We start from the raw sequence: 15,141 nt of genomic DNA, 5'->3' as shown, positions 1-15,141 counted from the left end.
TCCAGTGTTAATGAGTGTGTAAAGCTGACCTGGTCCAGTTTGTAAAGTGTTAATGAGTGTGTAAAGCGACCTGGTCTGGTTTGTATAGTGTTAATGAGTGTGTAAAGCTGACCTGGTCTGGTTTGTACAGTGTTAATGAGTGTGTAAAGCGACCTGGTCTGGTTTGTACAGTGTTAATGAGTGTGTAAAGCGACCTGGTCTGGTTTTTACAGTGTTAATGAGTGTGTAAAGCTGACCTGGTCCGGTTTGTAAAGTGTTAATGAGTGTGTAAAGCGACCTGGTCTGGTTTGTATAGTGTTAATGAGTGTGTAAAGCTGACCTGGTCTTGTTTGTACAGTGTTAATGAGTGTGTAAAGCTGACCTGGTCTAGTTTGTAAAGTGTTAATGAGTGTGTAAAGCTGACCTGGTCTGGTTTGTCCAGTTTTAATGAGTGTGTAAAGCTGACCTGGTCTGGTTTGTCCAGTGTTAATGAGTGTGTAAAGCTGACCTGGTCCGGTTTGTAAAGTGTTAATGAGTGTGTAAAGCGACCTGGTCTGGTTTGTAAAGTGTTAATGAGTGTGTAAAGCTGACCTGGTCTGGTTTGTACAGTGTTAATGAGTGTGTAAATCTGACCCGGTCTGGTTTGTCCAGTGTTAATGAGTGTGTAAAGCTGACCTGGTCCGGTTTGTAAAGTGTTGATAAGTGTGTAAAGCGACCTGGTCTGGTTTGTACAGTGTTAATGAGTGTGTAAAGCTGACCTGGTCTGGTTTGTACAGTGTTAATGAGTGTGTAAAGCTGACCTGGTCTGGATTGTAAAGTGTTAATGAGTGTGTAAAGCTGACCTGGTCTGGTTTGTACAGTGTTAATGAGTGTGTAAAGCTGACCTGGTCTGGTTTGTACAGTGTTAATGAGTGTGTAAAGCTGACCTGGTCTGGTTTGTACGGTATTAATGAGTGTGTAAAGCTGACCTGGTCTGGTTTGTACAGTGTTAATGAGTGTGTAAAGCTGACCTGGTCTGGTTTGTAAAGTGTTAATAAGTGTGTAAAGCGACCTGGTCTGGTTTGTACAGTGTTAATGAGTGTGTAAAGCTGACCTGGTCCGGTTTGTAAAGTGTTAATAAGTGTGTAAAGCTGACCTGGTCTGGATTGTAAAGTGTTAATGAGTGTGTAAAGCTGACCTGGTCTGGTTTGTACAGTGTTAATGAGTGTGTAAAGCTGACCTGGTCCGGTTTGTAAAGTGTTAATAAGTGTGTAAAGCGACCTGGTCTGGTTTGTACAGTGTTAATGAGTGTGTAAAGCTGACCTGGTCTGGTTTGTACAGTGTTAATGAGTGTGTAAAGCTGACCTGGTCTGGATTGTAAAGTGTTAATGAGTGTGTAAAGCTGACCTGGTCTGGTTTGTACAGTGTTAATGAGTGTGTAAAGCTGACCTGGTCTGGTTTGTCCAGTGTTAATGAGTGTGTAAAGCTGACCTGGTCTGGTTTGTCCAGTGTTAATGAGTGTGTAAAGCTGACCTGGTCCGGTTTGTAAAGTTTTAATAAGTGTGTAAAGCGACCTGGTCTGGTTTGTACAGTGTTAATGAGTGTGTAAAGCGACCTGGTCTGGTTTGTACAGTGTTAATGAGTGTGTAAAGCTGACCTGGTCTGGTTTGTACAGTGTTAATGAGTGTGTAAAGCTGACCTGGTCTGGTTTGTACAGTGTTAATGAGTGTGTAAAGCTGACCTGGTCTGGTTTGTACAGTGTTAATGAGTGTGTAAAGCTGACCTGGTCTGGTTTGTACAGTGTTAATGAGTGTGTAAAGCTGACCTGGTCTGGTTTTTACAGTGTTAATGAGTGTGTAAAGCTGACCTGGTCTGGTTTTTACAGTGTTAATGAGTGTGTAAAGCTGACCTGGTCTGGTTTGTACAGTGTTAATGAGTGTGTAAAGCTGACCTGGTCTGGTTTGTACAGTGTTAATGAGTGTGTAAAGCTGACCTGGTCTGGTTTGTACAGTGTTAATGAGTGTGTAAAGCTGACCTGGTCTGGTTTGTCCAGTGTTAATGAGTGTGTAAAGCTGACCTGGTCTGGTTTGTACAGTGTTAATGAGTGTGTAAAGCTGACCTGGTCTGGTTTGTACAGTGTTAATGAGTGTGTAAAGCTGACCTGGTCTGGTTTGTACAGTGTTAATGAGTGTGTAAAGCTGACCTGGTCTGGTTTTTACAGTGTTAATGAGTGTGTAAAGCTGACCTGGTCTGGTTTTTACAGTGTTAATGAGTGTGTAAAGCTGACCTGGTCTGGTTTTTACAGTGTTAATGAGTGTGTAAAGCTGACCTGGTCTGGTTTGTACAGTGTTAATGAGTGTGTAAAGCTGACCTGGTCTGGTTTGTCCAGTGTTAATGAGTGTGTAAAGCTGACCTGGTCTGGTTTGTCCAGTGTTAATGAGTGTGTAAAGCTGACCTGGTCTGGTTTGTACAGTGTTAATGAGTGTGTAAAGCTGACCTGGTCTGGTTTGTACAGCGGATCCTGCAGCCCGAAGGAGGAATGATGAGGCCGAGATGCATTCGCAGACGACAGTTTGTGGGTCCAGTGTGTGGCCACACATGAGTTCCAGGTCGCATCACTGAAAACTTGATCTAAAAGAGGAAGAAAACATTTCCTGGATTTATATTAGTAGGCAACAGTTTGTCTTTGTGAGAAACGAGCACTGTAAAAAAGAAGAGTAATTGATTTCTGCAGATTTACCTGTCCTCTTTTGCAACCAGTGGCTTCTGGGTAACGTTCCAGCAAAGCACAGGTTTTAGGAACACTGCGACATGCCGAAGCAGTCTTTCGACCTGAGAAAGAGTAAACGTACATATTATGTGGCTTAATCGGTTAAATACACACACTTATGTGTCAAAATGCCCATCTTAGTGAGTATTCCTGTAAACACTGTGGGTTATCTCATCAGTGAATATAAAGAGGAGAGAAAGAAATCACATGTGTATCAGTATATTAGATCAGTGCATTCACTCTTAAAGTGACAGCAGCCTAATAACATTAAAGGTGCTCTAAGCGATGCCACGCGTTTTTTAGGACAAAACATTTTTTGTCACCTACAGCAAACATCTCCTCACTATCCGACAGCTGCCTGTCCCCTGAACACACTGTAAAAAAACGCGGTCTCTGTAGACACCACAGGCTCCACAAACGGCAACAAAAACAAACTGGGCTCACCGGCACCACGAAACACAACAAACAGTGTTCCAGCCAATCACTGGCAAGAAGTATTTGAGGGAGGGGTTTGGGGGGTTAGTGCGCGTACATATGAAGTGGGTGTGGAGGAGAGAGAAGCATGAAGAGGGAAGTGTGAATTATGGCCGACACACGACCAAAGAGACGACGTTCCGATGAACAAATTGCAAAGAAGAGGGACAAGGATAAGAAACGCGCGAAATACCGAATTTACATCGGACAAACCTTTAAAAGGTGGCGAGAACGCCGGCGGCAGAAGGGCTTCCAATCCGACATTCAGTTGCTCTGTTTTTGCAGAACAGGTAAATCCATTTTTATTTCTGAACTGACGTTCATGTTCGCCAAACCAACACAAGGATGTAATTAGCTAGAACTATGCAGTCAGAGTTAACTCTGGTGAATACAACATATATGTTTCTAGCAGCGATCAATCTCTATTGTAAATGAACAAGCAAATTCACAATAGGGCGACAATTTGTATGAATGATTGTTTTCATCCAGTGTTTGTTATGAATTTGAATGTTCATTTGTAAGCTGTTGACAACTTTGACTAAATTTGTTTACGATGCCTCCGTTGTTTATGCTCACTGGGAAACGCGAAGCTAACGTTATCTTGCTATTATTGCGTCTGTTGCCCCCTTGGACAATAACAACGACAGCTTTTCTTTTCTGTAGATTTATTTGCCCCGGTTGTTTTTCTCTTTTGTTTTCTGTGACAGATTATGGGGCTGAAAGTTTTAACATGAACAACAACATGTGTTAACTGTGCTTCTTCTTTTCCTTTTTACCCACTACTCTTTTCTTCTCACAGCGCCCCCAACAGTATACATCATTTCTGAGACTTTCAATATTTATCCTCTACATTATATTAGTGCAAAATATCTACAATAAACAAAGACAAGAAACAAATTAAATAATTATTTGAGGTCCTTACACCCTCCCCCACTAAAAAAAATAAAATGTTACAAAACATTTTTAATTTACTATCTCTGGGTATATACTGAAAATGTAAGTTCCAATTACAGTGTAATGTACATGCTTTCTCACAGCTTAACAATATAGTTTACTTCCATACAACTGTGACATAATAACAATTATCTAAACTTTTAGATTTGTTGCATGTTGAGAGGTGTCTTGTCTTTAGGCTCGCTGGTGGGCCCCCCAGAACATCCTGCAATGACAAGTGGACACAACCACCTACACCTCCACAATGTATTAACACATTTCAAATGTCACTTAAGTAATGCATTAATCTCTTAGTGTTTCATCCGGCCTATCAAATATACCTTTAGCTGACCAAACTATAACTCTGCTTTAGAGCATTATTACGACTGTAAACTTACAAAACCCTTAACTGTTTATAACTCACTTAACAAAATTATTACTTTGAACATTACTTTTTCAACTCTCACTAATGTTACTTAGAATGAAGGATACAGATTCAGGTGATCGATGCTCAGCTGGGGTTGTACACAGCAGGTTCTCACGTCAGTATTTCCACCACAAACACTCCAGTTCACTGGTCGAAGCGTGGGCTCACCCAGGGTGTCATACGTGTACAGATTCCTAGGTTGCCTGGTTCTGGCAGAAGTTCTCCTGATAGGTTCCGATGCCAAATCACTATCTTCATGCTCGGCTTCTCCAACGAATCTTTCCTCCAGCTCCTGCTCCCCTTGAAGATCTCCCAGCACTTCTTCATCTGACTTATCTGAGTCAGGTATGTTTACAGATTTGTCAACGATTTCTTCAATGTCAGTTTCCTTTTCAGGTTTCCTGTTTCTCTCCTCTCTTCCAGGGTGAAATTCTGCTGCACATGGATCCAGATATGTTCCTGCTCTCTGCATTGGAACCCACAAGTCAACCTCCTCATCGCTGGAACTGTCGGTGCTTTCATGGTGAGTATTTCGTCGTGGTTGTGCTCCCTGTTTTGACCTGTTCCTCTGACATCCTTTTCTTTCCAGACGAACATCAGGTGTCCTCTGCTCATCAACCAGGTAAGGACAAGGCAATAGAAGGTTCCGGTGCAGCACTCTTTCCCTTCCAGTCACATCCAACGGTCCGACTACATACACCGGGCCATCTCCTCTCCTTTCTTTCACCACATACGTTTGCTTTTCCCAGAACGCTCGCAGTTTTCCTGGGCCACCTCTTTCTGACAGGTTCCTCACCAACACATGATCCCCTGGCTCCAGGACAGAACTCCATGCCTTCCGATTGTAATTTCTTTGCCCCCTTGCAGCAGCCTTCTTCATGTTCTTTTTCGCAATCTCGTATGCTTCTTGCATAGACCTTTTCCACTTTTCAGCGTAGTCGGTGTGAGACTGAGTGTTCTTTACTTGCTTTGTGGGGAGCACCAGATCAATTGGAAGAACTGGCTCTCGACCAAAAAGGAGAAAGAATGGAGAAAATCCGGTTGACTCGTGCACAGTGGAATTATAGGCGTGGACAACTTTGTTCAGGTGTTCTGCCCAATTCAACTTCTCTGTTTCCTCTAGGGTCCTCAACATCCCCAACAATGTCCTATTAAACCTCTCTGCCGGGTTAGCTTGGGGGTGGTAGGGAGTTGTACGTGAATGCCTAATCCCACAGTAACTCTGTAGCTTTTGGAACAGGCTGTTCTCGAACTCCCTCCCCTGGTCATGGTGGATCTTTCCAGGATAACCAAAGCGCATGATGAAATCTTCAAAGATTTTCCGGGCTGCTGTCTTTCCAGACTTGTTTCTGGTGGCGTAAGCCTGAGCAAACTTTGAAAAATGGTCAATGACCACGAGGATATACTCTGCGCCCCCTCTGCTTTTCTCCAGGTGCAGGTAATCAATCGAGATCATCTCAAATGGAGCTGTTGTCTCAATGCTCTGGATTGGAGTTCTGGTGATCCGGTTTGGTTTCTTTTGTCTTAGGCATCGACACACTCTCGTGACATAATGCTCCATCTCTTCTCTCATTTTCGGCCAGAAGAAACGTGCACGAGCTGCTGCCACCATGCGATCGGCACCTAGGTGGGCCATGTCTTCATGTAAGTACTTGTATATCATACTTTTCAAGTTTTCTGGGATAACTAACTGAGTTCTGGTCATTATTTTTCTTTGCAGGATACCTTCCTCATTAATCTGCAGGTGATGCCATTCTCGTAAGAGTCGTCGCACGGCTTCCGGTTCCCTCAATTTTTCTTTGTGTTTAAGATTGATTTGTTTCTGTTTCAGATCAAGTACTCGGCTGATGACTGGATCACTCAGCTGGGCACTCCTGATATCCTGCGGTGTTAGCCGTTGACAGGTCTCTGATCCACCCTTCAGCTCCTCTGGTAAGACATCTATGTTGCAAGTAATTGCAGATATCCAGTCCACCTCCTCACGTCGTTGTGCTTTTAGAACTTCCCCAATTGATCCCAGCACTTCTGGCTCACATTCCTGAGTACACTCTCTGACTGTGACTTCAATGGGCACTGATCTCCGTGATAAGAAGTCTGCATCTCGATTTGCCGTTCCTGGTCTATATTTCAAAGTGAAACGGTAGTCTGCCAGCTCAGAAACCCACCGTTGCCCTGCTGCATTGAGCTTTGCCGTTTTCATGACATATGTCAACGGGTTATTATCACTGTAGACAGTGAAATGTGGCACATGAAACAGGAAATCCCGGAAACGCTCTGTGATCGCCCATTTGAGTCCGAGGAACTCCAACTTCCCAGAATGCAGCTTGTAGTTCCTTTCGGCAGGGGTCAGAGTCCGAGACCCATAACCAACTACTCGGAGTTTGCCTCCCTGTCGTTGGTACAGTACGGCTCCTAGCCCTTCTTCTGACGCATCAACATGAAGGACAAATGGCTTTTCAAAGTCTGGGTATGCCATTATGGGTGGGTTTGACAACTCCGCGATCAGCTTCTCCAGTGCTTCCTGATGTCGCCCTGTCCATTCTACTGGCTGTGATGGAGGTGCTTGCGAGGATGAGTTCCCTCTTTTTCCAGAGCCTTTCGTCTTGCACATGCTGGGCTTTGTCAACAGTTCATATAAAGGCTTGGCTATTCTGGCAAAGTCAGCAATGTATGATCTGTAGTAACCAAGGAAACCCATGAGCTTCCTCACCTCACGAACAGTGCTAGGTGTTTCCCACTTTAGTGCTTGCACAGCCTCTTTTTCTTTGGGGTTCATGCTGTACCCATGTTCAGAGATGATACGGCCCACATAGCAGACTTCCCGCTTAAAAAAGTCACATTTCCTTGGCCTTAGCTTGATACCACACTGCTCCTGTCGCTGTAGCACTTTCTTCAAGTCCTCCAGGTGCTGGTTGAAGTCCTTGCTGAAGACTAACACGTCATCAAGATAGGGAACACAGATATCATCCCTTAACTCTCCTAGACACTCTTCCATGTACCTCTGAAAGGCGGCGGGTGCATTCGTGAGGCCGAACGGTATCCGTACCCACTCATAGAGTCCCCAGGGTGTTATAAATGCTGTGTATGCCCTACTGTCTTTACTCATGAAGCCCTGATGATAGGCTTTACCCTGGTCCAGCACAGTGAACCAGGAGTTCCCCCCTAGATTTTCTAGGATCTCTTGAATTCGTGGGATGGGATGCCTGTCAGCGTATGTCTTCTCGTTGAGCAGCCGGTAGTCCACACATAGACGCAAGCTCCCATCCTTCTTTCTCACACACACAACCGGCGAGGAATAGGAGGATGTCGACTTTTGGATCCACCCCTGACTCAGCAAGTTCTGTATGTGGGTCTTTACCTCTTGATACAGGGGTCGTGGTATTGCATTATACGTCTTTTGGACAGGGATGTTGTCTTTCAAACGAATGTTCATTGTAAGATCCTGAATGCATCCAGTATCCCAGTCATCCTTAGCAAATACTCCACTATTCTCTCTCAACAGCTGTCTCACACGCTCCTGTTGTTCCCCAGGTAAGTGACTGAGGTCCACTGGAGGGTCCCATCCTTCACTCTCCTGAACCCTGAGCGGAGTCTCTGGAGTTGAGTCATTGTCACATTGTGATACCTGAAATTGGGATTCAGACGGAGGCGGTGGTTTCACTTCCAGCTGATGAATGGCATCCACTGTATGCAGCCACCCCAGGACAGTCCGTGCTGTAAGTGTCACCTCTTCTTCCGTGGTATTTTCCACCATCACTGTAATGTTGTCAGTATCATTTTGAGGCATCTGAATAAGCTGTTTGTTTACCTTTATACCTGCCGGCCAGGGTACTTCTGAATTGGGCTCCAGCATCACGTGTGTTCCAAGGGTAACCGTCTTATTCAGTTTGCCACAGCTGACGTTCACTCTCGCGCACCTTGGAAGAATTATGGATTTTCGTCCAAGTCTTGCAATATGACCGCTGCTGCTGTTTTTGCGTTTCTTCAGCAGTGACAGAACGGCTTTTGCTTTCCTAGGGCTAACTTCCAGAGATGAACTCAGTGTGTTCACAAGAAAACTCAAAGGAATCTGCTGGGCTGCGTTAGCTTGGACCAATTCCTCAATCACATTAAAGCCGATTATGGGTTTCTCCAATTCACTGGATGCAATGAGAATTGGTGCCAGCAGGTGTGTGCCCCCTCCTTCAGTCTCAGTGTTTCCAGACAGACAAAACTCCACTTCCATCCAGCCTTCATATGGTATGCTCGTCCCATTCGCCGCTGTCAGGTTGAGTTCTCCCTCCTCAAGTAGCTCTCCCACTGGTCTCACCTCTGTGTCAGGGAGATGTCTCTTCTTCCACTCCGAGCCCACAATTGAAACCTGTGACCCCGTGTCCCAGAGCACTGATGTATTAACACCTCCAAGAGAACATTGCACCAAGCATCTGCGTCCCACCAGACTGGCTGTTTTCTCCTGTTTATTCGACCATGGTGCTTCAGATAAGCAAGCTCTTGGTAAGCTTTCAATGATGTCTGATGTAATCTCAATCTTGCTTGACGTGACTTTGGTTACAGTTCGTTTCCGACAACCCGCTGCCCAGTGCTCACTGCTGCCACACTTGTAGCAGTGTTCACATCTTCCCTCTGGGTTGGACTGCTCACATTGGGTACAGCGCCTGGTGCTTGCTCGAACAGGTGGAAATTGATTTCGAGTGAATCTCTGGTTACTGTTTCTGATTGTCTGAGGCCGTGATGTTTGAGCAAGGCTCGCTACTTGAGACGTAAGGCTCTGGATTGCTTCACAAATCACTTTGTCTCGTGCATCAAGCTTTTCCATCAGGTTGTTAGGCTTTGGAGCTTTCTCTTTTTTTATAATGACACCTTTATCTTGTTCAGCAGGTGCCTGTTCCTCCTCCATAACTGTGGCCACCTTGGCTATTTTTGGTCGAGTGGTTGAGAACTTTGATTTTCGTTCAAGCTCCAGACTATATGACATGTTCATTTTCTCCAAAAGCACTTCATCTTCTACGCATGGGTTTTCCAGGTAGGGTTTTAGATCTGTGCGTATGCTGTCATCATGAAGGCCAGTCATAACTGTCTGCAAAAACTGATTCTGGATTAGTTCATAATTATATCTTAATCCTGTCTTTACATTTTCAGATGCTGACAAAACCCTCTGTCTGAGATCCATGGCTCGAACTAAGAACTGGATAGGCGTTTCTTTGGGTTCTTGAACTGCACGTGTGAGCGAGTGATACAATTCAGTTGGATCCTTTTCTATAAAATGTGCTCTGAGAATTTGTTTAAGGACAGGCAATGTTAAGTCTGTTCTACTCTCCAGATAACTTCTCAAATTGACACCTGGGATGATGGCTTGAATGACTGCCTCGACAATTTCTCCCTCATCATAACCCCTTTTGCATGCCCTGTGAATCTGTCTGTCCAGGCTGGTAAAGTTTAATTTGTCTCTCTGGCCAGGTTCACCAATTTGTCCAATTATTTTGAGTTCTTTTTTGTACACTGGATGCACTAGTGTGACGTTTTCTCCTGAAACTGATGAATTTGGCATTTTTCGGTCTGTTCTGGCACGTACTGATTCTGTTGAAGTGATTATCACAGGCTTTTCTGATGCAATTCCACTAACGCCCACAGAGTGGTGCTCCAGGTCAACTTTTCGCTGCCCCTCGTTGGTTTCTTCATCTTCTGCACTGGATGATCTCTCGCTTTTCTCTTCGTCAACATTTATCAAACTGTCAATTTTTCCCTTTGTATCTAATAACATAGATAGTCCTTCATCTTCAAGTGAAACAACATCATCTCCCTCTAAATACTGCAGAATACGTCTTCTCAGCGCGCGAGGCGTGTGTGTCTCATCCTCCCTCACATTTAGCATTAACATTTCACACAAATCTCTCAGTTGCGAAGCAGATAACTCGAGTAATTTACCCTCTATTTCATCCATCGTAGCTTCCCACACAGGCAACATTATGGCCACTCAATGAACAGATTAACTCACGTTTGCAGTTGTTTTTCCGCCGTTTCAAAGCCCACTCTCTCCGTGATTCGCGGCTCGTTCTCAGCTCGCACTGCACTCGCGGCTCGCGGCTCGTTTCATCACTCGCTGGCCGCTCCGCACTTGCTGCTCTCTTCCTCCCGAAATCCGTCACAAACCGAGCAGAAACACCAATTTTATGTTGCCCCCTTGGACAATAACAACGACAGCTTTTCTTTTCTGTAGATTTATTTGCCCCGGTTGTTTTTCTCTTTTGTTTTCTGTGACAGATTATGGGGCTGAAAGTTTTAACATGAACAACAACATGTGTTAACTGTGCTTCTTCTTTTCCTTTTTACCCACTACTCTTTTCTTCTCACAGCGCCCCCAACAGTATACATCATTTCTGAGACTTTCAATATTTATCCTCTACATTATATTAGTGCAAAATATCTACAATAAACAAAGACAAGAAACAAATTAAATAATTATTTGAGGTCCTTACACGTCCTTGTACTGGAGCTATAGTTATAACCTCAGGTGGTTTTCTGCATTCTGTTCTGACTGCAATATATAAAACCATTTATCTAACTTGGCGACATTACACATTGCTTGAAGTATCAGTATTTGTAGTGACTACTTTGATTTTCCTTTATGCCGGAAGGGAAGGGAAGGGAGGGGAGGAGGGAGGAGACGGGATGAGGAGGAGGGAGGGTCTAGCTAGCCTCTGTTTTGTTTGACAACAATTCGAATGTCAACAAGAAGTTCTATCTTTCTTTCTAACTAATCTATCTATCTTTCTAACTAACTTATCTATCTTTCTTTCTTTATAACTAATCTATATATCTTTCTAACTAACTTATTTTTCTTTCTTTATAACTAATCTATCTATCTTTTTTCTTTATTTCTAACTAATCTATCTTTCTTTCTTGTTAACTAATCTATCTTTCCTTCTATACTATATTATACTATATTTCTTTCTTTCTGACAAAACTATCTATCTTTCTAACTAATCTATATTTCTTTCTAACTAGCTATCTTTCTTTCTTTATAACTAATCTATATATCTTTATAACTAACTCATCTTTCTTTCTTTCTTTCTTTCTTTCTTTCTTTCTTTCTTTCTTTCTTTCTTTCTTTCTTTCTTTCTTTCTTTCTTTCTTTCTTTCTACCTAATCTATATATCTTTCTAACTAACTTATCTATCTTTCTTTTTCTTTCTAACTAATCTATCTATCTTTCTAACTAACATATCTATCTGTCTTTCTTACTAATCTATCTTTCTTTCTTTCAGACTAATCTATCTATCTTTCTTACTAACTTATCTATATTTCTTTATAACTAATCTATCTTTCTAACTAACTTAACTCTTTCTTTCTTACTAATCTATCTGTCTTTCTAACTAACCTATCAATCTTTCTTTCTAACTAATCTATCTATCTTTCTAACTAACTTATCTATCTTTCTTTCTTTCTAACTAATCTATCTATCTTTCTAACTAATTTAACTCTCTTTCTTTCTTACTAATCTATCTGTCTTTCTAACTTATCAATCTTTCTTTATAACTAATCTATCTATCTTTCTAACTAACTTATCTCTTTCTTTATAACTAATCTATCTATCTTTCTAACTAACTTATCTATCTTTCTTTCTTTCTAACTAATATACCTATCTTTCTAACTAACTTATCTTTCTTTCTTTATAACTAATCTATCTTTCTTTCTTTTTAACTAATCCATTTTTTTTCTTTCTAACTAATCCATCTTTCTTTCTTTCTAACTAATACATCTTTCTTTCTTTCTAACTAACCAATCCATCTTTCGTTCTTTCTAACTAATACATCTTTCTTTCTTTATAACTAACCAATCCATCTTTCTTTCTAACTAATCCATCTTTCTTTCTTTCTTTCTTTCTTTCTTTCTTTCTTTCTTTCTTTCTTTCTTTCTTTCTTTCTTTCTTTCATTCTAACTTATATCTTTCTTTCTTTCTTTCTAACTAATCTATCTTTTTATCTAATCCATCTTTCTTTCTTTCTAACTAATATATCTTTCTTTCTTTCATTCTAAATTATATCTTTCTTTCTTTCTTTCTAACTAATCTATCTTTTTATCTAACCCATCTTTCTTTCTTTCTAACTAATATATCTTTCATTCTAACTAATCTTTCTTTCTTTCTTTCTTTCTTTCTTTCTAACTAATCTATCTTTCTATCTAATCTATCTTTCTTTTAACTAATCTATCTATCTTTCTTTCTTTTTAACTAATACATCTTTCTTTCGTTCTAACTAATCCATCTTTCTTGCTTTCTAACTAATCCATCTTTCATTCTTTCTAACTAACCAATCCATCTTTCTTTCTAACTAATCCATCTTTCTTTCTAACTAATCTATCTTTCTTTCTTTCATTCTAACTAATCTTTCTTTCTTTCTTTCTAACTAATTTTATTTATTTATTTAGAAAAGGGACAGTGTACATTAATTAACATTCATATATGTAAATGTACCCAAATTAGCCCGAAGGCTAGTTTTTAAAATACAATTAAACCTATTCTACAAAGAAACAATATACATATATACACACAATAAAAAAATATTTATATATATATATATATATATATATATATATATATATATATATATATATATATATATATATATATATATATATATATATATATATATACATATATACAGTGAGGAAAATAAGTATTTGAACACCCTGCTATTTTGCAAGTTCTCCCACTTGGAAATCATGGAGGGGTCTGAAATTGTCATCGTAGGTGCATGTCCACTGTGAGAGACATAATCTAAAAAAAAAATCCAGAAATCACAATGTATGCTTTTTTAACTATTTATTTGTATGATACAGCTGCAAATAAGTATTTGAACACCTGAGAAAATCAATGTTAATATTTGGTACAGTAGCCTTTGTTTGCAATTACAGAGGTCAAACGTTTCCTGTATTTTTTCACCAGGTTTGCACACACTGCAGGAGGGATTTTGGCCCACTCCTCCACACAGATCTTCTCTAGATCAGTCAGGTTTCTGGGCTGTCGCTGAGAAACACGGAGTTTGAGCTCTCTCCAAAGATTCTCTATTGGGTTTAGGTCTGGAGACTGGCTAGGCCACGCCAGAACCTTGATGTGCTTCTTACAGAGCCACTCCTTGGTTATCCTGGCTGTGTGCTTCGGGTCATTGTCATGTTGGAAGACCCAGCCTCGACCCATCTTCAATGCTCTAACTGAGGGAAGGAGGTTGTTCCCCAAAATCTCGCATTACATGGCCCCGGTCATCCTCTCCTTAATACAGTGCAGTCGCCCTGTCCCATGTGCAGAAAAACACCCCCAAAGCATGATGCTACCACCCCCATGCTTCACAGTAGGGATGGTGTTCTTGGGATGGTACTCATCATTCTTCTTCTTTCAAACACGTTTAGTGGAATTATGACCAAAAAGTTCTATTTTGGTCTCATCTGACCACATGACTTTCTCCCATGACTCCTCTGGATCATCCAAATGGTCATTGGCAAACTTAAGACGGGCCTTGACATGTGCTGGTTTAAGCAGGGGAACCTTCTGTGCCATGCATGATTTCAAACCATGACGTCTTAGTGTATTACCAACAGTAACCTTGGAAACGGTGGTCCCAGCTCTTTTCAGGTCATTGACCAGCTCCTCCTGTGTAGTTCTGGGCTGATTTCTCACCTTTCTTAGGATCATTGAGACCCCACGAGGTGAGATCTTGCATGGAGCCCCAGTCCGAGGGAGATTGACAGTCATGTTTAGCTTCTTCCATTTTCTAATGATTGCTCCAACAGTGGACCTTTTTTCACCAAGCTGCTTGGCAATTTCCCCGTAGCCCTTTCCAGCCTTGTGGAGGTGTACAATTTTGTCTCTAGTGTCTTTGGACAGCTCTTTGGTCTTGGCCATGTTAGTAGTTGGATTCTTATTGATTGTATGGGGTGGACAGGTGTCTTTATGCAGCTAACGACCTCAAACAGGTGCATCTAATTTAGGATAATAAATGGAGTGGAGGTGGACATTTTAAAGGCAGACTAACAGGTCTTTGAGGGTCAGAATTCTAGCTGATAGACAGGTGTTCAAATACTTTTTTGCAGCTGTATCATACAAATAAATAGTTAAAAAATCATATATTGTGATTTCTGTCCGCTCTAATTGCACCTCTTGTAATTAATAAATAAAATAAAATAAAATAATAAAAATCAGCCAAAGGAGGAGGAGCCAAACCATGCATAATCTTATGAACTAAACAAACATTTTTAAACTTGATTAGATATTGCCAGTTAAATAAGTTATGCTTGTTTAAAATGTGACAATGATGAAAACTGAATTGTTTTTTATCTAAAATTTTAAGTGCTTGTTTGTATGGTGATTCTAATGGTTTTAAGACTATCAAATGTGTATTTGACCAACTTGTCAAACAATATGTGACATGAGAGAGAATCATAGAGTGGAAATATATCTTTGCTGCTTCATTTGATAGACAATTTCTAATAAACCTAAAATTAACCAAGTTAAATTTTATCTTTTTGCAAACTTTATTTATGTGGGTTTTAAAACCAAGACAGGAGTCCAGATGTACCCCTAGAT

Source organism: Scardinius erythrophthalmus, assembly GCF_964197995.2.
Source record: "Scardinius erythrophthalmus genome assembly, chromosome: 2".
Lineage (NCBI taxonomy): Eukaryota > Metazoa > Chordata > Actinopteri > Cypriniformes > Leuciscidae > Scardinius > Scardinius erythrophthalmus.
Note: the sequence above shows the minus strand (reverse complement) of the source record.